Source organism: Prionailurus viverrinus, chromosome B3, assembly GCF_022837055.1.
Source record: "Prionailurus viverrinus isolate Anna chromosome B3, UM_Priviv_1.0, whole genome shotgun sequence".
Taxonomy (NCBI): domain Eukaryota; kingdom Metazoa; phylum Chordata; class Mammalia; order Carnivora; family Felidae; genus Prionailurus; species Prionailurus viverrinus.
In genome coordinates, this window is record NC_062566.1 from 139,253,613 (window position 1) to 139,278,054 (window position 24,442).

Here is a 24,442-nt window from a genome sequence, read left to right on the forward strand (position 1 = left end):
TGTGTGTTCCCCTGAAAGCTGGCGTGCCCGACGGATGGGGGCACTCCACGGAGAAGGTGTGATGTGGCCGGCACTGTCGACGGACGCCCGCAGAGGTGAGGCGGGTGGGAGCCAGGTGCCCCGGACGCCTCTGTGGGCTGTGCACCCGGCTGACTCTGGACCCCAGCTGCGGCGGCCGCTGGCACTTTGCGGGAGGCTGGGGCGGGCAGGGCCCCGCAGATCCCGGAACAGCAGCGCCCCGCTTCCCTGCATCCCGCCTCGACGTAAACACGGTTGGGAACATTTCAGGACCGCGACAGCAAGAAAAACAAACCCGCGGGACCCAGACAACGAGCGCAAATGCTAACTTTCATGTCACATCCAGAAACCACGTGTTCATCGGGCCACCTGCGGGCTTGCGGCTCAGCGGGGAGGTGCAGGGTTGTTGTGTTTAGAAACCAAGCTAGGGGTACAGCTGCGGGCGCCACCTCCCTCCGTCCTCCCAGACACGGCCCTTGAGGCCGCCTGGACGTCGGCGAGGGGATGGGCACCCATGCCTCTGGCTTTGAAGTCGCCTGGGAGTCAGTGGAGCGGGGTGGGGGGAGGGTCCTGTCACTGCGGGCACCACCTTGGGCACCTCTCCGTGCTCAGCGGGGTCTGGCAAAGGCCTGAGGTCACCTGGCCAGTGAGTGACAGACTTAGAACTCACGCCAGGACCCCCGACTCCCCAGACACACTCTCTTCCCGCTACCCCTGGCTGACCGGCCACCGTCCTGCTCAGGCAAACCGACTACCTATGGGCTTGGGGAGGGCTCCAGATCCCTCCTACCCTTTGAGACAGCGATGCTGAGAAGTGTTATTTTTATTCGTCCCCAAGCCTTGCCAGATTACATTGTCAAGGCCAGCACTTTGGAGATATTCCCTTGGTTTCGCAATTCACGCAGTGACTAACACATGTTACATTTTGAAAACCTCTCTTGGTAAAAATTTAAGCTGACTTGTAAATACATAAAAGTCTCGATGTTAATGGGGTGCATGATTTCTCGGTGGCTGTTTTGTAATCCCAAGATTCCAAAGGGATGTGGAATTCTATAAAAATGGAGAACGAGAACCCTCCCAGAGCCGCCCTTTGGAACCATCACTACGGGCAGCGGAACAGCCCTTACATCTGTCCGTCGTTACAGAAGTTACAAAATCACTTCCCGTTTCCTGCCCCTGGCAGGGCAGGACACTTCCGGGGGGTGGTCCGAGCAGGGAGAGCAGAGAAGCCCGGAGCGGAGGATCGGGGTCCCTCCACGGGGCAGGAGCGCACGCAGGTAAGTAGGGTGCGGGGCACCGCTTAGCTGAGCTGCCGAGATGTCAAGTCTCGCCGAGCAGGACTCCATCCCGGCCTCACGCCCCCCTGCAGCCTGGGCCACCCACACCCACGCTGTGCCCGTCACACCCACAGCCCCTGCTCCCACGTCCCGGCTCCCTCACTCTGCACCCGGCTCAGCTGATTGCACCAGACCGGTCCCCACCCGGGACAGTCCGCGCCTAGGCTGGACGGGCGGCTCTCTGTCCGAGCATCCGAACTAGGACGTGAAACGGCGGTGGGGCAGTTGGCACTGGGACAACGTGATCTTCCTGCCCGTGCCGGGACCGTGGGGCACGCTGGCTTTGGCGTGGGAAGGTGACGGGGAGAGGAGGAAGAGAGGAGAAAAGTCGAGAATGGTGAGGGAGAGGCCGCCCGCCGTGACAGGCTCCGTAAGGAGTGGGCCCAGGGCTGCCCCGGTGATGACGGGCTCAGCTCGGTGCCCAGAGCGTGGGCAGTGCCTCCCAGCCCCACCAGCACCTCCGTCGCACCCCCAATTTATTGCCCTAGAGGATAACGCTTATCAGCATACAGTTACCCCGCTTCTCGTTTCGTTCCCCCGTTCCGTGTCGGTCTCCGCGCTGGACTGTAGACTCCGTGCCTTAAGTGGCCTGTCTGGCTGGCTCCCCGCCATATCAGCAGAGCCCAGCCCAGTGTCTGGGCATAGCGGGCACTTCATGATCACTTGTTGAATTCACGCACCTCTGAGAGAACCGGGGAGCCGGCCTCCTCCACCGCACCCCCATGGGTCGGTTTCACCCCTTCGAGAAGTCCAACCAGACACAAGAGCGGCTTCGCTCCTTCCGTGACCTCAGACAGGCAATATGGGGGTGGGGGAGGCGACTCCCTAATCAGCAGAACGCTCACCTGGGCCGTGCAAGGGCCAGGAAGCGGCCGCGAAAGTCGAGACACGTTTATGATGCAATAAACTCCAGGATGAACACTGGTCTTCTTCCAAGTTCGGGGCCATTCTGTCTGGGTTCCCCCCGGGGCCCTCCCCACGTCCCACCCCACTCCCCCAAGCTGCCTGCCAAGCCCGGGGATTCGGGCCATCAAGACACCGTGTCCTTGAAGCTGTGGACCGCCCCCCCAGCCCAGGCCCTCGCGGCCAGCATTCCGGTGACCTGGGCGTTTGCAACCCCATAAGCTAAAAAGCGTGTCCAGCCAAAGATAAAACGTCGAGAGGGTGCTTTCTGAAGAAACGTTCGAAGCCGTGGAAGAACTCGGTTCGGGAGGTGCCAAACAGGCTTCTTTTCTGCGCTACCTAAGTGGGCTGGATGCAGTCCCAGCTCTCGAGACACACACGTGGGCGGGAAAAGGGGTAGGGGACAGACCCTGAGACGGTCACCGTGCGGTGCGATTGGGACACGTCACAAAAATGGCAGGGTGCCCCAGGCCCAGGACGGAAAGACCGGCTGTAAATGGGGGATCATCGAGGGGTCCCCAAAGGAAGGAAATTTCCGTTGTCTCTTGTCCTTTTAACTCGGCATCTCTAGAATACCTGTTATATTAGAGCCGGCTGGGTCCTTAATGGAATTACTCAGCCTTCGGTAATAACGAGCCTGTCTAGGTCATGTGGGGAAGCGCTTTTAAGTTATTCTTTTTTATTATGGCAACGACTCACAACGCTTGAAAAGACATTTTCCTTAATTCAATTACCAAGTGAGCTAAATGCATTTGCTGGAGATAATTAAGAATCTTTATAAATATAAAACAATTATCCCATCAAAATACAGTGCTCGGTGTTATTATTCAAGCTGGCTTTTCCATCAAGCGCCCTCCTTTCAAAGCCCAAAGCGCTGCAGGCCTGCCTTTGCTAATCTTCCCAGGGGAAGCTGCCGGTGCCCAGGCCGCGTCGTCCTTCGAGCCTTTCACCACGACGCGGGCGTTGGCCCCCCGTCTACGTCACCCCCTGGACCACGAACTGGACCGCGGCCGAAGCCCCGCCCGGCAGAGCAGGTTATCGAAAAGCGATACGGACCAGACAAGACAACCACGCAGAGTTCGTTGCCCAGCTCGGATGCTGGAACGGAGAGAGAACGTCGGTGGGAAAACCAGGGAAATCCAAATCCAGTCTGCAGTCAAGTTAACGATGGACCGATGTCGGCTGGTTGGTAATGGCATCGTGCTGCAGTAACACACAGTGTTAGCCACAGGGAAACTGGCCGGGGGGGGGCACGGGAACTCCGTACTGTCTCTGCAACTTCTCCATAAATCTGAAATCGTTCTACGATGGACAGTTTATTCAAAAAAACCAAGACCGCGGTGGGACCGACTGCATAAGCGGAAGGGCGGATCACTACTGCTCGGTACTTCCCATCTTTAGAAGCCTGTCTTGGGCACCCCCCCACCCCCAACGACAGGCAGGAACAGCAGTTACGTCATGCGTGGGGGCTGGGAAAAGGGGAGCGCCCTTCAATGGAGTTGTGTTTGATGTCAGGAGCCCCAGACGCACCAGTCACACGCCCCTCCTAGACCTCCCGAGGACCTGGGCGGGCTCTGGGGGAGCCAGGCCGAGTTAAAATCCCTCCGAGCTGCGTTGTGACTTTCGTGGCCGCACCATAATAATATCCATATTTAAAATTTTCTTTGGGGCGCCTGGGTGACTCAGCGTCCGACTTCAGCTCAGGTCACGATCTCATGGTCCGTGAGTTCGGGCCCCACGTCGGGCTCTGTGCTGACAGCTCGGAACCTGGAGCCTGCTCCTTTGGATTCTGTGTCTCCCTTTTTCTCTGCCCCTCCCCCACTCACGTTCTGCCTCTCTGTCTCTGTCGCTCTCAAAAATAAACAAACATTAAAAAAAATAATAAATAAAAATAATATAACATTTTTTTCTTTTATAAACCTTCAAATACTTCGCCACGTTTCAGCTTTAAGCAAAATCCAATAGCTGTGCACGAGCCCCTAAGAGAATGGTGTTGGGACAGACATTGTCGCGCCGTGCCCGCCGCACCTAATGGAGAAGCAGGGTCCCCAGGCCACACTTCCCAGCTAAGTGACCTGGAACAACTCACTTAACCAGAGCACCTTCGATCCCTCGTGTGGGCACCGGGGGTGATAAGAGCTGCTGTGCGGGCTTTGATGAGGACGGCCTGAGTTCATCGGTGTGACAGCGCTAACGCGAGCCCGGCCCCCAGCGGGAGATCGATAAGGAAAAGCCGGCTTCTGTGAAACATCCTAGCCGTCTGAGCAAGACAACAGTATTTCCATCTTCTAAACGTTCCCAAGAGAGCCTCGGCAGGAGTCTGCCAACATGACCTCTTGATTACCCTCCGCAAGTGCTCTCGTTACCTGAAACTGGAAGTACTTGAAAGGCATCCGGCCCCCGCCACCTCGCCCTGAGCCCTCTGCACCCCCTGGCCCCCCACTTACCACCCGAGGCGTGCATGCACGCTGGGTGTCCCCGGACGGCCGCCTCCCGGCCCTTTCTGGATCTCATTCTCCTAGCCGGGGGCTCAGGTTCCCTCACTGCACTAAACACAAGGGAGGGTGTTTACGAACGGGATCTGACCCAAGTCCAGGCTCAACCCAGAATTTCCCTGTTTGCTTTTGCTTCTCCTGGGTGCACTGGCGGGACGGCCCGGGGACTCGAGCCATCGCGATGACAGTCTCGGTGTGGGCGTCAGGGCTGACCTCCCAGTCCTCCGGGCCGCTTCTGCTGAGGGCTCAGACAGGCTTGTCATGTTAGGTAACTGCCAGGGCTGAGCCTGCAGGAGAGACTCCGTCCCTGGCGCTCCTGCGAGTGTTTTCCCGGTTTGTTTAGCTTGGGAAGTTAGGCAAGAGCAGGTAGAAAAACTCTGGGTCAAACACGAGCCGTTGCAAGAAACTGACTCACGCTTTACCAACAGCATTATTCATCCTCTTTCCTCTAGCGGGATATTCACGTATTCATTTATTCGGCAAATATTTATGGAGCGGCCAACATGTGTCTCTGGGTCCACTCACACCCCAACCTCACATCCTTACAGACCCGGTCAAAGGTTGCCCCCTCCGGGAAGCCCGCGCCGGGACTCTTTGCCAGACACCATCCCTCTCCGTCCCAAGGAAGGTCAGCGGAAGGAGCTGGCCATGGGGTCAGACCGGCCGGCTGAGAAGAAAGGCTCCAGGACCCCCCATGTGTGTCCCCGGGCAGGTTACTGAAGCTTTCTGCCTCTTTCCTCATCTATAACGTAATATGAATACTTACCTCCTACAATGAATGCCTGGGGATGCTACATAAAAGGCAGTAAACGTCGTTTGCAAAATGCACCTTAGCTTGTGGAAAGAAGAGGAGTCGGGCGCCTGGGTGGCTCAGTCCGTGAAGCCCCCAACTTCAGCTCAGGTCGTGATCTCACCGTTCGTGAGTTCGAGCCCCGCGTCGGGCTCTGCGTTGACAGCTCAGAGCTAGTTCCCCCCCTCCCCGATTCAGTGTTCCTCCCTTCAGACACAGATGAACGGGTTCCCTGCCCCTTCTTAATTAGCCTGTCCTTGTGACTGGTTCTGGCCAAAAGGTGCTGAGAAAGAGAGATGTGAGCCGCTTCTAGACTAAAGCAATCAACAGCCCATGCCAGACTCTCCAGGGCCGTCTCTCCTCCCAGTCCCTCGGTGCCCATGGATGCCGTGTACCCAGATAGCAGAGCTGTGTTGAGATTGAGGAAACCTGGATCATTGAGTTACTCTGTGGCAGACAGTTGCCTGGAGAGTCGCTCAGATTCCCTGCAAACTTTGTAAGAGCTTCAAGGACAAGAAATAAGTCTCTGTTAGGTTGAACCAGTAAGAGGGACTATTTGTTACTGAAGCAGAACATAGGCTACCCCGACTGATACACCTGGCAAAAAGAGATAGCAAGCAGGGTAACAAGGTAACTTGTTCATCACTATTGGGGCCTAGGCGGAGAAAACTAATCTCTTCTGAGAATTCATATCCACAGTCCTTACTTCACAAGAGTTGGGGGGGGGGGGGGGCGTGGATTTACAACATCTCTGTGATCCAGAAAATCCCAAACTGTAAAATCAACTTAAAGATATTTCTGATAAGGTCCAGTTAGTGGAAACAAACTCAAATCCCCCTCAACCTGACCTCATAGGATTCCCACAAATACAGACCCACTGAACAGGAAATCACAATCCCAAGTTAGAACCCCCAAATTCAACAAATAAATGCAATTACTGAGTAGGAAACTTAAATAAACTTTTTCTTAGTGTTTCAAGAACTGAAATCAAGAAACCGAACAATGGGCAGTTCGCAAAGTACTTTCAAAAAAGACCAAATAAACTTGAAAAAGAACCAAAACAACTGGCTATGAAAATCTTATTAATAATATTAAGCCCTCAGGGCGCCTGGGTGGCTTAGTCAGTTAAGTGTCGGATTTTGGCTCAGGTCACGATCTCACGGTTCATGGGTTCGGGCCCCACGTCAGGCTCTGTGCTGACAGCTCGGAGCCTGGAGCCTGCTTCTGATTCTGTGTCTCCATCTCTTTCTACCCTTCCCCCACTTGTGCTCTGTCTCTCCCTGTCTCTCAAAACTAAATAAATGTTTTTTAAAAAAGTACTAAAGAAAAGAGCATGCAGAAAGAAGATCTCAGGTATGTGTGTGGTGGGAGAGGTTGGGGCAGAGTGTAGTAGCTACTAAAATGTGAGGGAAGGTCTCACTGAGAAGGTGAAAGCTGGGCAAAGACTTGAAGTAAGGGAGGGAGTGAGCGGAACAGAGTATGGAGGGAGAGCAAGCCAGGCAGGGCGAACAACTAGCAGATTAGTCATTTGCGTATCTTCTTCCGTGGAGTAGCTGCTCAAAGCTTTTTCTGATGAGGCACTGTTTGTCTTATCCTAGAGTTGCAAAAATGTTCTTATTTATTCTGATAAAGTCCTTCATCATGTGGGCGTATTGCAAACCTGTGCTCGCAGGCTGTGGTTCATCTGTTCATTTTCTTAACAGGTCCCTTGAAATACAGATGCTGTTCATTTTGATGACCACCATTTGGCCAAGTTTTACTTTTATGTTTTTGGTTGTGTGGGTCTTATTAAGAAACCTTCGCCTACCCCAAGGTCACAAATATTTTTTCTAGTTTCTCTAGAAGTGTTCTATTTTTTGGCCTTTATGTTTACGACTGTGATCCCTTTCAAGTTAATTTTTGTGTATGATGTGAGGTAGGGGTTGAGGTTTATATTTTTTATATATGGATATCCCACTGTTGCACCAACGTTTGTGTTAAAGATTTTGCTTTTCCCAATGATTTACCTTGGCCCTTCTTTAAAAAATCAATTGGTCATATATACATGGATCCATTTCTGGGTTCTCTATTCTATTCCATTGATCTAGATATCTATCCTTAGGTCAATGTCATACTATTGCTTTAAAATAGGTCTTAAAATTCAATAGTCTAAATCCTCCCACTTTGTTCTTTTTAGAAAATTGCTTTGGCTATTCTAGGTCTTTTGCACTTCCATTTAAATTTTAGGATCACCTTGTCAATTTCTACAAAAAAGACAGGCTGTAATTGTAATTGGGATTATGTTGAATCAATAGCTCATTGAAGACAGGATTGAGGGACACCTGGGTGGCTCAGTCAGTTGAGTGTCAGACTCTTGATTTCAGCTCAGGTCATGATCCCAGGGTCATGGGATCAAGCCCTGCTTTGGGCTCTGTGCTGAGCATGAAGCCTACTTAGGATTCTCTCTCTTTCCCCCACCTCTGCCCCTCTCCCCTGCTCTCTCTCGCTCCAATTAAAAAAAAAAAAAGACAGAATTGAAATCTAATAATATTGAGTCTTTGGATGCATGGACATGGAATATCTCTTTATTTCTTTGTGCCACGTTTAATCTCTCCCAGGACTGCTTTATAAATTTTGGCATACAGTCTTGTATATATTTTGTGAAGTAAATCCCTAGGCATTTCATACATTTCATGCTATTGTAAATGGTATTATTTTTAAGCTTTTTAATTTTGAGATAATTTTAAAATAGCAGAAGAGTTGCTAAAAGAGTACAGCGAGTTGCCATATAACCTTCACTCACCTTCCCTTAATGTTAATACCTAAATCATGGTACGATTTTGAAAACTGAGACATTAACATTGGTATGATACTCTTTACTAAACTACAGACTTTGTTTAGATTTTACCAATTTTTCCACTAGTGTTCTTTTGGACTCCAAGATCCCACATCATATTTAGTTGACACCTCTCCTTAGTCTCCTACAATCTGTGACAGTTGTTCAGTATTCCTGTCTTTCATCACTTGACACTTTTGAAGAGTAATGGTTAGGTGTTTTGTAGACTGCCCCTCAAGCTAGCTTTGTCTGATGTTTCCCCATGATTGTTTGAGGTTAAGCATTATCAAGAAGAACATCACTGGGGTGATATGCATCATAGTGGGTAGTTCATAATCACTTGGAGATTCCTGCATGGTATTCTACTATTTTTTCTTTTCATTAGTAAGTTTGGGGTGGGAGACACTTTGAGACTAAGCAAATACTCTGTTTCTTCTTAAACTTTTGCCCGCTAATTTTAACATCCACAGTGCATCTTGCCTCCATCACTTCTGTGGAATTATAATGGTGATTCTTCTGTTACCCTCATTCCTTTGACAGTTAGCTGGAATTCTCTAAGTTGTTGCTCCCTTTCTCCCATTTATGCGGTTATCCCATTATTAATTTTATCAGCATGGACTAACAGACATTTACTTTATTCTTTGAATTATACTTCAGAATTGCCATTGTTTATTCCACTGCTTAAATTGTTCTAGCTTTGGCCATTGGAAGCTCTCTCAGATTGGCTCCAATAGCTTTTCAACATTCCCCCATCCCTTTGCTTTTTACATGATTATATAATGTCATCACATGATGCCATTCATATGATTGGCATTTGATTATATGATTCATTTGTAGTAAAGTACTTTTTAATTTTGATTACCCAATGTTCTTTGCTAGTTTGTAGTATATATATCGTCTGTATACTATATATATTCATATATATATGCTACATATAAATACGCAATTGACTTTTGTATATTAAAAATAGGTTTCTTTTATTTTTTGAGAGAGAGAGAGAGAGAGAGAGAGAGCACATGCTCAAGTGGGGCAGAGGGAAGCAAAGAGAGAATCCCAAGCAGTTCCCACTCCCAGCACAGAGCTTGATCCCACAACCCTGAGATCACGACCTGGGCTGAAACCAAGCGTGGGGCACTTGATCAACTGAGCCACCCAGGTGCCCCTAAAATGGGTTTCTTGTAGGCAACATATAGTTGGGCCTTGTTTTTGTATCCAGTGTCACAATCTCTGCCTTTTACTGGAGTATTTAGACCTTTATGGTTTAGACGTTTACCTCATACAATTATCAGCATCGCTGGGTTTAATTCTAGCATATTTGTGTCTGTTTTCTATTTGTCCCATCGGTTCCTTTTTCCTTTCTTCTTCCTTCTTTGGGATTAATTTTCATTCTGTCTTCCCCACTAATATCTAATAAACTATATGTCTTTGTTCTAATTTTTAGGATTTGCTCCAGGATTCAAAATATGCATATTTAACTTCTCAGAGTCTAGTTCCAAATGTTACACAAGGTCACGTGTGACACAAGTATCCTGAAGCAACATGCTTCATTCCAACTCTCCTGCCCATTGTGCTATGGTTGCCATAGATTATACTTTTCTCTCTTTTTTTTTTTAATGTTTATTTATCTTTGAGAGAGAGAGAGAGACAGAGCGTGAGCGAGGAAGGGAAGAGAGAGGGAGACAGAATCCAAAGCAGGCTCCAGGCTCCCAGCTGTCAGCACGGCGGAGCCCGACGCGGGGCTCGAGCCCACAAACCTGGAGATCATGACCTGAGCCGAAGCTGGATGTTTAACCGACTGAGCCACCCAGGCGCCCCACTTCTACTTCTCAATATGCAAAATGTTACCTTGTTGATATTTGGTATTAAGTAGGCAATTGTCTCTTAAGGAAATTAAAAGTTGAGAACTATTTTAATACGTTTTTTAAATACGTATAGCAGAATAATGTGAAAGATTTCATGGACAATAGCAATTTATGCCCCATATATGTTTTCATATGTTTGTGTTTAATACACAAAATGTGTAGAAGGATCCACACCAAACATTATTTCCTTTGGGGAACAGGTCAGAACGGTTTATTTTGGGGGCGCCCGGGTGGCGCAGTCGGTGAAGCGGCCGGCTTCAGCCAGGTCACGATCTCGCGGTCCGGGAGTTCACGATCTCGCGAGATCTCGAGTGATCTCGCGTGAGTTCGAGCCCCCCGTCGGCTCTGGGCTGATGGCTTGGAGCCTGGAGCCTGCTTCCGATTCTGTGTCCCTCTCTGCCTGCCCCTCCCCCATTCGTGCTCTAAGAATAAATGAAGCATTGGGGCGCCTGGGTGGCGCAGTCGGTTAAGCGGCCGACTTCAGCCAGGTCACGATCTCGCGGTCCGTGAGTTCGAGCCTCGCGTCGGGCTCTGGGCTGACGGCTCGGAGCCTGGAGCCTGTTTCCGATTCTGTGTCTCCCTCTCTCTCTGCCCCTCCCCCGTTCACGCTCTGTCTCTCTCTGTCCCCAAAATAAATAAACGTTGAAAAAAAAATTTTTTTTTTAAATAAAAAAAATAAAAAAAAAAACAACGATATTGCCTTCATTTTTGAAAGATATTTTTGCAGAGTAATAGAAGTCTAGATTAACGGCTTCTTTCACTATTTTAAAGACGTCACCCCGTTGACTCCTGGCTTGCACTGTTTCCAAAAAGAATACAGCTGTCATTTTTGTATTGTCCCCTCTGTATGTCTCATTCTTCTCTGGCTGCTCTTGGGATTTTCTCTCTAGCTCTGTTGTCTGAAAATTCACCGTGATGTGTGTTGGCGTGGCTCTCTTTGTGTTTATCCTACTTGGGACTTATTGAACTTGTCGGATTTGCAGAGTTAGAGTTCCCGTCAAATTTGGACGTGGCGTCTCAGCTGGGCCTCCTGGAAAGAGCACTTCTGTCATTGAGTAGAAGAGCCAACCGGTATGTTTTACCGAGCTGGATAACCACGCTGCTCAGAATGCTGTCCAGGAGCCTGAACAGGTGGTTAAGGCTCAGTGTTAATGGTGCTGTGGTTGGGATGGAGTCGGGTGAGACTCTGTGAGGTCCTCTCCATTACTTGGAGAGTTAGGACAGCATTGCCACTGCCTCTGGGCACAGTTGTGGTGATGGCTACGCCACACGGTGGCCCAGATGCAGGAAGCAACACGAGTCCTTTGGAAAAGAGGTGCGGTTTGAGCTTGGGGAACGGGCGTCTCAATCAGACCCATCTTCCCTGGATGCTGTGGACACACCACGGCCACACGGGCAGGAGAAAGCTCAGCACGTAGGAGGAAGAGTCTGCATTGTCTCTGGGGTCTCCCTCCCCATGGAAGCTAGATCTGTTGGTGCACACAAGCGCCTCCCTGACAAGCTAGCATTGCCAAGCACTTGGCTTCTCCCGGTCACCTCGGTGTCCATTCCCAACACTACATTTGCTGCTGCCCGTTTCCCTCTCCCAAGCGTTGGCCCAAATGTGGAACTCAACCCTTTGTCTTTCCATAAGAAACCACATATGGACAGCCCGTGTCTGAGCGCAGTCTCTACCGAAGGTTGGAGGGGAGGGGCTCTTCCATCATGGCCATGAGGACACCAGGACTCAGACCTTCCTCGGCCCTTCCCGTCCCCCTTCCTGCCAGACCCCAGGAACCCCACACTCTCTTCCTTGCCTGGAGTTCCCCCGCCTTGAGGGTCACCCTCCCCTCCAAGGGACTTACCCAAGAATTTTCCTCCCCAAAGACACAGAGCTGGAAGGCAAGTGAGCAAAGAGGTACTCCCCCCAGGTGCAGAATTGAAGGAGGCACCAAAAATTCCGTGATGAAGACAAGCCACCTCTCGTGTGATATTTTTAAAGTCGAACGTGACGCAAATACAACCCAACCACCAAACGATAAGCCGCCTGATTCAAAAACGGGCAAAGGACTTGAACAGACAGTGCCACAAAGAAGTTACAGAAATGACCGAACAGCCCCTGAAAAGATGCTCAGCCTCATTAGTCGTCAGGGAAAGTGCAAAGCAAAGTCAGTGAGATACCACTGCACAACCACTGGGATGGATACAAGAAAACAGTCACTTAAAAATGGAGAATAACAAATGTTGGCGAGGATGTGGAGAAACCGGAAGCCACTCCACCACCGGTGGGCATGCAAAATGGTGCAAAGCGTGGTTCCTTTAAAAACTAAACATAAAGGGGCGCCTGCGTGGTTGAGCCAGTGAGCGCCTGACTCTTGGTTTCAGCACAGGTCACAATCTCGTGGCTCATGGGATCGAGTCCCGAGGTGGAATTCTCTCTCTCTCCCTCTCTCTCTGGCCCTCCCCTGCTCATGCTCTCTGTCTCTCTCTCTCAAAATAAATAATTTTTAAAAAATAATTAAACAGGGGCGCCTGGGTGGCGCAGTCGGTTAAGCGTCCGACTTCGGCCAGGTCACGATCTCACGGTCCGGGAGTTCGAGCCCCGCGTCAGGCTCTGGGCTGATGGCTCAGAGCCTGGAGCCTGTTTCCGACTCTGTGTCTCCCTCTCTCTCTGCCCCTCCCCTGTTCATGCTCTGTCTCTCTCTGTCCCAAAAATAAATAAACGTTGAAAAAAAATTTAAAAAAAACATTTAAAAAAATAATTAAACATAGAATTGTCCTATAATCCAGGAGTTCCACTTCTGAGGATATACTCAAAATAATTGAGGGGGGAAAAAAAGCAACCTTAAATACCCATATTCACAGCAGCACTATTCACAAGAGACAAAGTGCAAATCAACCCAAGCTTCCCTCAGGCAGATGAATGGATACACGAGATGGAATATTATTCAGTCATAAAAAGGAGGGAGTTCCGACACCTGCTACACATGGATGAGCCTGGAGGACGTTATGCTGAGTGATACGGGCAGTCACAAAAGAACATCGTGTGACTCCATTCACACAAGGTGTCTAGAGTACGCAAATTTGTGAAGACAGAAAGCAGCATGGGGGGGCCAGGGTCCAGGGAGGGGCAAAGGGGAGTTAGTGTTTTGAAAAATGTAAAAGTTCTGGGGATAGATGGTGGCAATGCTTGTACAACACTGCAAATGTACTTGGGGCGCCCGGGTGGCTCAGTCGGTTGAGCGTCCGACTTCGGCTCAGGTCATGATCTCGCAGTTCGTGGGTTCGAGCCCCGCGTCGGGCTCTGTGCAGACAGCTCGGAGCCTGGAGCCTGCTTCGGATTCTGTGTCTCCCTCTCTCTCCGCCCCTTTCCTGCTCACTCTGTTTCTCTCTCTCTCTCTCTCTCAAAAATAAATAAACATTAGGGGCGCCCGGGTGGCTCAGTCGGTTGAGCGTCCGACTTCGGCTCAGGTCATGATCTCATGGCTCGTGGGTTCGAGCCCCGTGTCAGGCTCTGTGCGGACAGCTCGGAGCCTGGAGCCTGTTTCGGATTCTGTGTCTCCCCCTCTCTCCGCCCCTCCTCCACTTGTGCTCTTTCTCTCGCTCAAACAAAAATAAATAAATAATCATTAAAATTTCTTTAAGGAAATATTAATATATTTTACCACAATTAAAAACAAAGTAACAAATACACCGACGGCCTGCGCTCTGGGTTCCTGGCTCTCCGCGGTAGCCGCGCGGGGCGAGCATCCAGGAGGGGCTTCCTCCTCCTCTGCCCTCTCAGCTCCGTGGACCAAAGTCCCCATTTCATCTGGCCACGGGCCACTGCTTGTAAAACAACAAAGGTAAATATTTTCTACCTTGACTCGGTAGAGTAGAAACAGAAGAGATCCGGTTCGATTTTTAGAGTCACTGTGTTTTGTTCCCCGAACGCGTTTTCTAACCTTTATATTGTCAATGCTCCTTGATCCAGAAGGCACACAGGGGACCACTCCCCAAGCCTCCTCCGTGGCACGCCCTGGTCACCAATCGGCCGGGACTGAGAGCCACCCGCCTCGGGCCTGCTGTGACAGTGAGCCTCCTGCTCGCCGTCCTCACGATGCAGGCACAGTCTCGGGGCTGAATGTGCCTAAGTCACACAGCTGAGCAACGCTGCACGAGCCCAGAGCGTCCAGGTGACTTTGCCCAAGGACACACGGCTGGCCGGAACTTTGGCTTTGGGCTCTGGCCCCTCCCCCACCACCCCTCCACCCACCAGACATGTCCTTGTGCATCTTTTTTTTTTAATTTTCTTCATGTTTATTCATTTTTGAGAGACAGAGCGTGAGCGGGGGAGGGGTGGAGAGAGAGGGAGACGCCGAATCCGAAGCAGGTTCCAGCTGTCAGCACAGAGCCCGGGGGGCTCAAACCCGCGGATCGGGAGATCCTGACCCTAGCCGAAGTCGGACGCCGCATCGGCTGAGGCCCCCGGGGGCCCCCAGGCCTTGTGCCTCTTAACAAGAGCATCGGATCTAGTTCAAGCCCATCTCCCTGCAAGGCTCCCCAGCACCACGACCGCCAATGCACACAAGCAGGAGGCCGGGGCCTCAGCCGGTGCGGGCCAGCCTGGGCTCTGGGGCCTGTCTCCTCCTGCACCTGAGGCTGGGGGCCCTCCCGGCGGGGCAGAACCCCCCGATAAGGAGGCTTGCGTGGCCCGAGACGCCCGTGCCGAGCCTGGGGTGGCGCCGGGGGCAGCGCGCATTCCTGAGCCCGGCCTTCGCAGTGTCGGCCCTCCTCTCCCACAAGGCCCCGCGTCTCTGCTTGGTATGCGACAGGGGTCCCTGCCAGGGTCCCGCTGCCTTCCCAGGCCATTCAAGTCAACTCCAGCAAAGGCTTTTTGTTGTTATTACCACCCTCCGCCATTAGCAGGGACGGTTTTTGTCTTCCCAAATGGGAAAGTATCTTTTACTGTTCTCTTTTGACATTGACTATTTGGCCCAAAGCAGGGACCAATTAAACTAATTAATCCCTAGGCACCTTGCCGACCGAGAGACCAGGCTCTTGTTCCAGAGGGAGCAAGCGGGCTCTCATATCGTGTGGCTCCGACCTCTGGGCCGGTCAGCAACCCGGAGACCCCAGGCCTCCGGGGATTCACGTCCTGAGGCTTCCCGCCCCCCCCAACCCCGACCTGCCCACACAGGGGGCATCAGGCCCCCTGGGGGGCTCTCTCGTGGAGCCAGACTGCAGCTCCCAGGGGGACCGCTTTCCGCTTCCATATGCAATTAGCACTTTCTCTTAGAGGGGGAATGCAGAACCCCAAATTCGGAAAGAGCCCCATCAGCTGAAAGGAGGGGCTCTCAGGGTGGGGCTCGGAGGTCCTTGGGGGCCTCTGGCGGGGGCCGGGGGCGGGGGGGGCGCCTGTGCTTCAGGGCCGCCCCGCTCCTGCTGAACCGGTGCCTCGTCAGATGCATTTTCTTCACGGACAACAGCAGAATGTCTTTGGCTCTCTGGCAAGGAGCAGCTGTTCACGCTGTGTATTCAGATACCATTCTGGCAATATTCACAAGGTTGTTTTTTCTCTTCCCCGCAGGCTCTGAAACCATCCATAGGGCAGTTGGACGCGCTGTCTACACATGGCTCTCCCGAGCGGCATCTTCCAAGAGCCCTTTGCCGCTCCGGGCCCCTCCCCCGCCGCCTCCCACCCCTGCGAACGGGCCTGTTTCTGCGAGCACTGAAGACGGGGAAACACGCGATCTTGAATGTGTCTCTTTCACGGTCACACATTTCTTTCGTTGTGCATCTTGGCTGATCCATGATTTAAGATCCCCGGCAACTGTTTCCAGGTCGGTTTTCAAAGTGTTTTTGCACCTTTGACCCCCCCTAATCCCTGCCACCCCCCCACCCCACTCCTCCCAGCCCTCACTCACCCCGCCCTGAGAAAAAAGAAAACCAGAGGGCACTGGCCAGGGGCGTGAAGCACGTCTCTGAAAGCATTTATTTTTTCAGTAAAAGTTTCATGGTTTTGCCTCTGGTTTCCCCTTGCTGCTTGGAGCCCTAGGCTTGCAGACCCAAGATTTGTTCCGCGGCATTGCACACACGGGTACATCCTGACAAGCACCGGGTTCCAGAACTTTGCACAACACTGTGACCACAAGCACTCAGGATATGTGAGGCCGTGTCTCCCCGTTGTCTCCCGACACCCGGTCGTTTCCTGGCCCAGAGGCACCACCAGGGGTCCGCACCCTGCCCCGGTTCGGTGTCTCTCCCTCCAGACTAAGTACAGACCCCACACAGGGTGCTCGGGCCCCCAGCCCTCCCAGCCGGCCTCGCCCTACAGCCCCCCACATGCTGGTCTGAGGGGCCGCTGGCCATCTAGCAAACAGCCCACATCCCCGCCGTGGCCCTCGCTCTGCCCATGTCCCCGCCTGCTGCGGTCCCCCCCCCCCCCCCACCGCCCCCACACGCCTACCCTCGTGCCTGAGTCTCCTATGTTGCGGTAACAAATCACACAAACTTCATGGCTCCAAACAGCACAAATTTATGACTAGACGGTGCTGGAAGTCAGGCGTCCAAAGTGGCCTCGCTGGGCTAGAACCAAGATGTCGCGGAGCCAGCTCCTTCTGGAGGCTCTAGCGGGAGCATCCGTTTCCCGGCCACGGCCAGCTTCTGGAGGCGCCCGCATCCCTCGCTCCCAGCGCCATTCTCCGTCTTTGAGTCGCAGCATTACGACCTCCGCTTCCCTCATCATCACATCTCCTTTTCCCTGACTCTGAGCCCCTCCTCACCTACGTCCCTCCTTCCCTTATGAGCACCCTCGAGGTCACGATGGTCCACCCGGGCAATCCGTCCCTGTCTCATCCGAGTCGCCCCAGGGCCTGTACTCAGCCGAGCACAGGACACGCACCTGCTCACAGCTCCCAGGCCGTTGGCTCCCGGGTCCCGCCGGACTTCCCACAGCGACGTATGAAGTCGCAGGACAGAAGTGTCCGCCCCAGGTCACAGGTGGAAAGCTGAGGCGTGTGCAGCAGGGAAGGGGTGCACAGGGACCCTGCCGGGCCTGCGGCCGCTGGTAACGAACCCGCGGCACACAGCGGGCATCTGGGCCTCGAGGCAAACGGCCACAAGTACGCGAGGGCGGGTCGGGAATCCCTCCCGTGGTATGGGTCCACGGCGCACGCACTTTGGGGTTTGGAACAGAGGGTCTCGCTTCTCCCCCAGACTCACCTCTTCCCCACGGGGCTGCCCGAGGGAAGAGCACGGGACGAAGGGGCAGACAGACCCGGGCAACGCACGCGTGCGCACACGCACGTGGGTGGCTGAACATCCCGAGCCTCAGATCCCACCTCACTATGGACTATGAGCGGGTTGACGTGTGCACGTTCCAAGCCCTGGGCCTCGGAGAAAGGGGCAGAGCATGACTTCTCCTCTTGGCCCTGGCTGGAATGCAGACGGGATGGAGGGAGCTGCCGCAGCCATCTGAGACCGTGAGCTCAGAGTTTCTTGTGGAGGACAGAGCAGCGGGCTCCCCGGCATCTAGGCTTCTGACGTCCCAGTGGCTCCACATCCAGAACTGCCCGTGTTTGGACTGAAGTGGGAGAAAGAAAGAAGCGTCCATCATGTTTAAGCCACTCTCTGGGGGCATCTTTGTTCTAGCAGCAAGCATGAACAGCATCCCGACTGATACAGATTCGGGCACACAGAAGGGATGGGCGCTGCTCTTGTAGCTAAATCCCCCCCGGTCTGGCCTCCGTGGTCCAGGACACAGGTGTTGTGAGCTGGAAAGCTGTCGCCAGCCCCCCACCCCCACCCCGCCATGCTGTGATGTTGCCCTAAAAGTGCTCCCTCAGACGCATAGAAGGCAGACCACATCCCGATGGCCCCTGGAACTCTAGGACTGGTTTGAAAGACTCATAATGTTGGGGTGGAGGGGGGGGGGTTCCTGACTTTGGGAACTGATCTGGGAGAGTCACCAGATGGCTTTGGAGACACAGTCTCGGTGGAAGAGAAGAGGTTGGTCCCAGGAGGCATCCCCAGCAGGACAGGGGGGCCGGCCCTGGGGCCGCGATCTGAATGGAGTGCTGTCCCCCTGGCCAAGCCTGTTGATTCCGGGGACAGCAAGGCAGTTGCTCTTGAATGAGCAAGATAAGTCAACCGCAAGATGGGCCTGGAAAGAAGAGACCAACTTCGTGAGAATAAAAAGCCAGGTCTGGACAAGATCTCTAGGTGGGGTTACATGCAACATGGCAGTAACCGGTTGTAAATGGACCAGCAGTTGACTAGTTTTAGAAGGAATTATATTTCCAAATAAACCCCAAGCCTGGCTTTCAAAAGCCTGTTGTTTTTCGTAACCCGCCCCCAAAGAAATTCCTGGACGCCCCAGGAATGTGGACAGAACCAGAAATGAGTTAGGAAGGCTGAGCACATGCCGGGCTTCTTCAGGTGTGGGCTGAGGGCGGACGGTGGGGCAGGTGCCCGCTCCGGGAGGACAGAGCCAGGACGGCGGGGACAGCAGGCGAGGTGGTCCAAGCGAGCAGACAGACGCGGGGGCCCCAAAGGGCTGGCTGACGCAGGGCCGCGGCGAGGCTGGTCCTGGGAGAGCGGCTGCCCCACGGTCCACCCTCCTCTCCGCCAAAGGCAACTCTTTACAGCAGTCCGTCCCTGCACCGCCGTGAACTTGCCCTTTTCATGACGGTCCATGGTTCCCCTTTCGTTGAGGGGTCACAGCAGCCTCGAAATGCATCACACACGGATCCTGGGTGTGGCTGGACACAGAGCCTGGAAGGGACCTCAGGGCCACGCCCACTGGAAGGGGCCGAGTGCGCTCAGAGCACAGAAGGGAGAGTCTGTGCGGGAATCACGGGCCCCAAAGGGCCGGCCTGTGGCCTAGATCGTTAGCGGTCCCCCAGTCCACCTGCCCTTTCTTTCTGTCCGGGCAGAGCCCTTCAAGTTCAAGCTCCGCATAGGGCAGCCCACCGAAGGGGATGCCCCCTGCCTCCCTCACCGCAGCCCGTGGCCGTGTGACCAATGGGCCGTAAGCAAAACGCGCGTGTGCGGCTTCCTGCGGAAAGGGCCCCACGGCCCGCTCTCGTCTACCGTCTTCCCCTGGCTGCCCGGCGGATCTGCGGCTCCGGGCAGCAGCTTCCTGAGTGGCAAGGTAGAAGGTACGGGAGGACAGCGGGATGGGAATAGGAGCAGCCGGTGCCCCGGCCACCGGGAGCTGCCGCGTGAGCCCTGCGTGGCTTGTGACACGGGAGAGGTTCCGCTCACTGGGCCGCGGGGACCTTTGTCACGGCTGCCGGCCCTGTGGTCCGGCTGACACAGCCGCGGGCCTGCGTGCGGGCTGGGGAGGGGGAGGGAGGCCTCGCCACGTCTTCAGGCTGCAGTGCCGGCCTCGCTCGCCCCTCCGGAAAGGGCCGCGTCGTCGGTCGCCGCGGCGACAGTGCGGCAGGTGCGCGACCCGTGGCCACGCACACCCGAAGTTGCTGCTGCTCTAGCTCCTGACGATGTGCTTTGTCCGGGAGGCACCGGACTCGCTGTGTGTCCTCGGGTGACTTAGTCATCTGTGCCTCTGTGCCGTCGTCTGTGAAAATGGGGACTGCGGTCCCCGCTGCCTCCCCGGGGCGCTGGGGTCCGGTGAGACGACGCAGGTAAGGCCGGGCGCTCCGCCGGCTCTCAGCGACGTCACCTTACGGCCTTCTGACCCTGTGCTCGGAGTCCGGGACCCCGAGGAGAAGGCAGGCACGACGCTGCCCGCCCAGGAGACCCAGGCGCGGCCCACGTCGCTGAGGAGGCCCGTGAGAGGTTTGCGGGCGAGAGACGCGGTGTGGGACGCCCGGAGCGGCCCGGGCACATGGCACCCGTGGCGGGGACAACGTGGGCTGCGTGGGGTCAGCTAGAGGGTGGGAAGAGGGTGGCAGAGGGGATGGGGACGGTGTCCAGTCCCCCTGTTGCACGTGGATCCTCCCGCCCTGGGCCGCTCCCCAGCAGGGTCCCGGCTGGGCTGCGGGCTTTGGAGGAGCCGGGACGGCATCCGAGTCATCTCTCCCTCCTCCGGGGTCTTCGCCCCTTCGGCAGCCCCCTCACCCACCTCCTGCCAGCAACGCGGCAAGGGGAGCTTGTCAGCCCCGTGCCGAGAGCCCTCCGGTGTCTCTACACCACATGGCAGGTGCCTGGTAAACGTTGGGTGGACGGAGGCCTGACACACAGTAGGTGCCTAGTCTGTGTCTGAGGATGAACATCGCGGGCGCTCGATAAATGGTGCGAGGGCCCGGCGCACAGTAGGTGCTTTAACTTTGGCCAAATCAGCCCTTGGTCTCGGGCCCCGAGTGGGTCTGGAGGCTCCCAGGCCCGACCCACTGTGCGCTCACACCTGGGAGACCTCGGTCACCTGGCGTCCCCTCGCCCACCTCTGCCAGGATCAGGGTGTCCTCAGGGGACCCCAAGAAGCGAGTGCCACAGAACTGGGAGGCAGTGTTCCTTTCTGTCTTCACATCGGGCTAAGACTCAAAACAAAACTGTCAGATTTCAGAACATTTCACAGCGGCAAAAATAACTACACTTGGGGAAAAAACACGCAGACACTTCTCAAAGTCATCTAGTCGCTTCAACAATGTGCCAAACGCTTCTGGAATTGACAGGTTCGGTTTGCCACGCACCAACTGTGCCTGCCCCTGCCAGCCTCGTCTCCCGAGGCCCCCGAGGCCCCCGCGTGCCAAAACCTCGGCGCAGAAGAGGCGGCCGGGGCGAGGCGGCCGAGGCACCTTTGTCTGCCCCTACTAAGTGCCGGTTCCAAAACCGGCCCCGGGATTCACGAGCCACAGACGCCAAATCTGAGGTGACAGAGGCAGGGCAGGAGGGGGAAAGGCGGCTCTGGAAAATACCTGATGATGTGCAGGGCGCACGCTGCTGCCCGTCCCACTGGCTTCTCACAACCGCCTTGCGGAGAGGCCGCCCCATTTTCCACGAGGGCACCGGCGCGCAGGGATGGCACTCGGGTCGGGGGCGAGCCACCCTCTCCTGGGAAGGGATGCCGGCTGTTCTCCGAGTCTGCAGTACTAGAAGAGGGAGCCGGCCACACACCGCCCAGCCAGAAACGGTTCCCAGCCCCCTTGGCAGCCAGGTGTGGCCACAGGAAGCCTGATCAAGCGGTGTGAGCAGAAAGACTGTGTCCAACTTCCTGGCTGCCCTCCCCCTCCCCTCTGGGATGGCAGGAGCTCAGGCAGCCACCTTGGACCCTCGAGGATAGCAGAGCCACGAGACAGAAGGAGCCTGGGCTGCCCACACCGGGGAGCTGCCGTGGGAGCCTGGGCCACGTCCGCTCGCTCATCAGGCTCTTGAGGAAGGACACTTAAGCACCTGGCCGCCGAGGGTTGCTGTCCGAGCTCTTCCTGTGGTTCTGTATCAGGGAACCAACCAGGGCAGCCTCGTGGTGAGCCCTGGGTGAGGAGCCAGAGCACAGGAGGTTCCAGGCAGGGCAGTGATCCGACCCCACTCATGTCTTTTAAATGTCCCTCTGCCTGTTGTGTCCACGGGGATTGCGGCGGGCAGCACGGCCTCTGACCTGTGAGAGGGGGTGGTGCTCAGCCCGGGGAGGTGGCGGAGAGAGAGAGAGGGGTGGGTAGGACCAGGACGCATCCCAGAGGAGGGGGGACACACGTGGGGAGGAGGCCTGGGGCACCGGCACTCAGGGCCGCTCCGGGACTCAGCTCAGGCGGTGAAGTCCGAGGTCCCCGTGAGGGGTCCAAGGGGAGACCCTCCCGTCCAGCAGGCGTGTCAGGATTTCGGAAGGTGGCGTGGAGGCATTACGTGGGGGGCTCACCAGCTTCGAGTTAGTAGTAAACACAGGGAGGACATGAGGTCCGCTGAGAAGGGGGCCCAAAGGTCACAGGAGGAGGGGCTGAGGAGCACCAGCTTTGGGGGTGAGCGAGGGGGATCCTCAGAGAAGACTGGGGGAAAGCAGCCCAGAGGGGCCACGGCCACCTGCGTCAGTGCAGCCAACGGGCCGTCCCAGAGGAGGCCAACCGTGCACCTCCCCACAGAGTGACCACCAGACCCCCCGACACAGTGGCCATGGGGAAGGTGGCCGCGGGGGAAGGTGGCCATAGGGGAAGATGGCCACTGACGTGGTGGCCATGGGGGAAGGTGGCCGCTGACATGGTGGCCATGGGGAAAGATGGCCTTGGGGGAAGGTGGCCACAGGGGAAGGTGGCCCTGGGGGAAGATGGCCACAGGGGAAGGTGGCCCTGGGGGAAGATGGCCACGGGGAAAGATGGCCTCGGGGGAAAGTGGCCACTGACACGGTGGTCACGGGGGAAGGAAGGAACAAGACACAGACAACAGAGGATCCGGGAGACAGGCTGCAGCGGGGTCCTTCTCTGCAGGTTTTCCCCGACACAGAACGGGTGTGGACGGCTGGCAAGGGCAGGTCCCCGGGGAGGTCCCTGCGGAGCCCCGCGGAGCCCGGGGTGCAGGACGAGGGGGCTGGCACCGTGCTTGGTGTTTTTCCAAGTCCTTGGTTTCTTGCCATCTAGACCGATTCTTACTGAATGTTTTTCTCAAATGCAAAATCCTTAATAGTTTTGTTCTTCAAAACTTGCTTTTTTTTTTTTTCTAGGCAATATCCTCAGTGAAATCACAGATTTGATGGGTTGACTTTCCTCCTAATACACATGACACCAAATACACAGTTATGTAAAAGGCCCCATCCGCACGCCGCCGCAGTGGTCTTGGGGCCCACCCCGTCTCCCTCGCTTTTGGAACTGACCTGGGAGGAGGACCACCGGGCAGTCCCTGGTGTCAGGTACCCGGGCCCAGCCCCGCCTCACCTCTCCCCGGCAGGGCGACCTCAGGCAAGTTATGTAAGCCCTCTGGGCTCCACCTCCATAAACTGGAGACAACAGTCTATCTCAAGAGTGGGCGTGACAGAAAGGATCCACAGGGAGCCCTTAGCGGAGAGCTGGCACTCGGTTTAGGCCGAGGAGCGCCCGGCACGGCAGGATGGGCCCCGGGACCGTTCACGAAGGTTCAGGTGAGCGGAGAGCCCACGGGACCTCCTGGTGCCGGCGCCCGGCCCGCCTCACTCTGGCCGGGACCTGGAATGTTGTAACATATCCCAGCAAGGCTCTGGAATGCATTACACCCCAGGGAGCAAACGTGAGCAGAGGAGGGACCTCTGTGTGTGCCAGGCTGTGACCGTCCCCCCCGCCGAGTGACATCGGCTTCTCCGAGGACCCTACCGGGGAGAGCCGCTCACGACCGCAGACAGGCACATGGGTTGGAAGCACACCATCCTGCCCATTTCCACCATTTTTAAATGTGGTTCTCTCTGAGCTCCCAGGATCTGCAAATACAAACCTCATGCTTCCTTTCTGGAGCTGCCTCTTACACGCTATCCTTTTACAGACGGGAAACTGAGGCAGCAGGAGTGACCTTTTAGAACCGGACAGAACTCTCGAGAACAACCGGTCCCACCTCTGCCCCTGCCTGTGGAAAGCGAGGCCCAGCAGGGGCGGGGCGGGGTTGGGGGGGGGGGTGGTACTCCAAGAGGTCAGCGGCCTGTCTCGTTGCCACAGGCTCAGGAAACCACCGTCCTGGGGGGCTCTCCTGCCCAGGTAATACCCCGTCACCATGCAAACGGGGATACCGCAGGCCTCTCTTCTCTGCAAAGTTAGCAGCTCATTCCATGGCTGGGTGGCGGCTGTCTGTGCAGAGCAGAGGCCAGCTGAGTCCGGGGTCAGCACCGGGACCGTGCTGGGCCGACCCACGCCTTTCTACCCTGACTGAGCCCTTGGCAAAGGGTGCCGCGCTCTGACCGCCTCCCGCACCCTCAGCATCAGGGCCTTACCAAGGCAGTGGCTCCCCGAGAGGCCGGCTCTCTGCACAGATAAGGAGTGTCTGTGATTAGCATGAGGTCATTTGCCCCGGGACACCTGGCCGTCCAGAGCCGGGGACACCCCTCTGCCCTCTAGGGCCTCTCTAGGCCTGTGGGGCAAAGGTGAGCCCCTGCCCAGCTCTGTTTCAATTACTTCCAATTCTAAACTCGCAGGGTCCAAAGAGCAGACCCAAACATACTTCTATAAAAATGTGTTTGAAAAAGAACATTCTCTACTCATGCTGGCCCTCTGCCTGCTTCCACTTTGGGGTTCTGGGCAGACTTTTAGAAGCAAACCTCTCACCAATTACCAAGAGCAAAACAACTCCCAGAAGATCTCAGCTGTGCCAAGCAGAGCAAGGAACAAGCCCCTTTTGCAGAGAGTTTCCGCTCC

General features: G+C 55.2%; 3 long non-coding RNA genes across 3 annotated transcripts; 1 reads left to right on the forward strand and 2 right to left on the reverse strand.

Annotated features, from left to right (window-relative positions):
- The first annotated feature begins 1,160 nt into the window (after positions 1 to 1,160).
- On the forward strand, positions 1,161 to 23,196 carry LOC125169069 (uncharacterized). Its single transcript, XR_007153430.1, has 3 exons — positions 1,161 to 1,295; positions 15,769 to 16,021; positions 22,792 to 23,196. It is a non-coding gene; the product is annotated as an uncharacterized LOC125169069 (long non-coding RNA).
- On the reverse strand, positions 16,703 to 20,922 carry LOC125169070 (uncharacterized). Its single transcript, XR_007153431.1, has 2 exons — positions 18,149 to 20,922; positions 16,703 to 17,763 (listed from the first exon to the last, which is right to left on the reverse strand). It is a non-coding gene; the product is annotated as an uncharacterized LOC125169070 (long non-coding RNA).
- Positions 21,655 to 22,237, reverse strand: LOC125169071 (uncharacterized). Its single transcript, XR_007153432.1, has 2 exons — positions 21,834 to 22,237; positions 21,655 to 21,738 (listed from the first exon to the last, which is right to left on the reverse strand). It is a non-coding gene; the product is annotated as an uncharacterized LOC125169071 (long non-coding RNA).
- Positions 23,197 to 24,442: the final 1,246 nt, after the last annotated feature.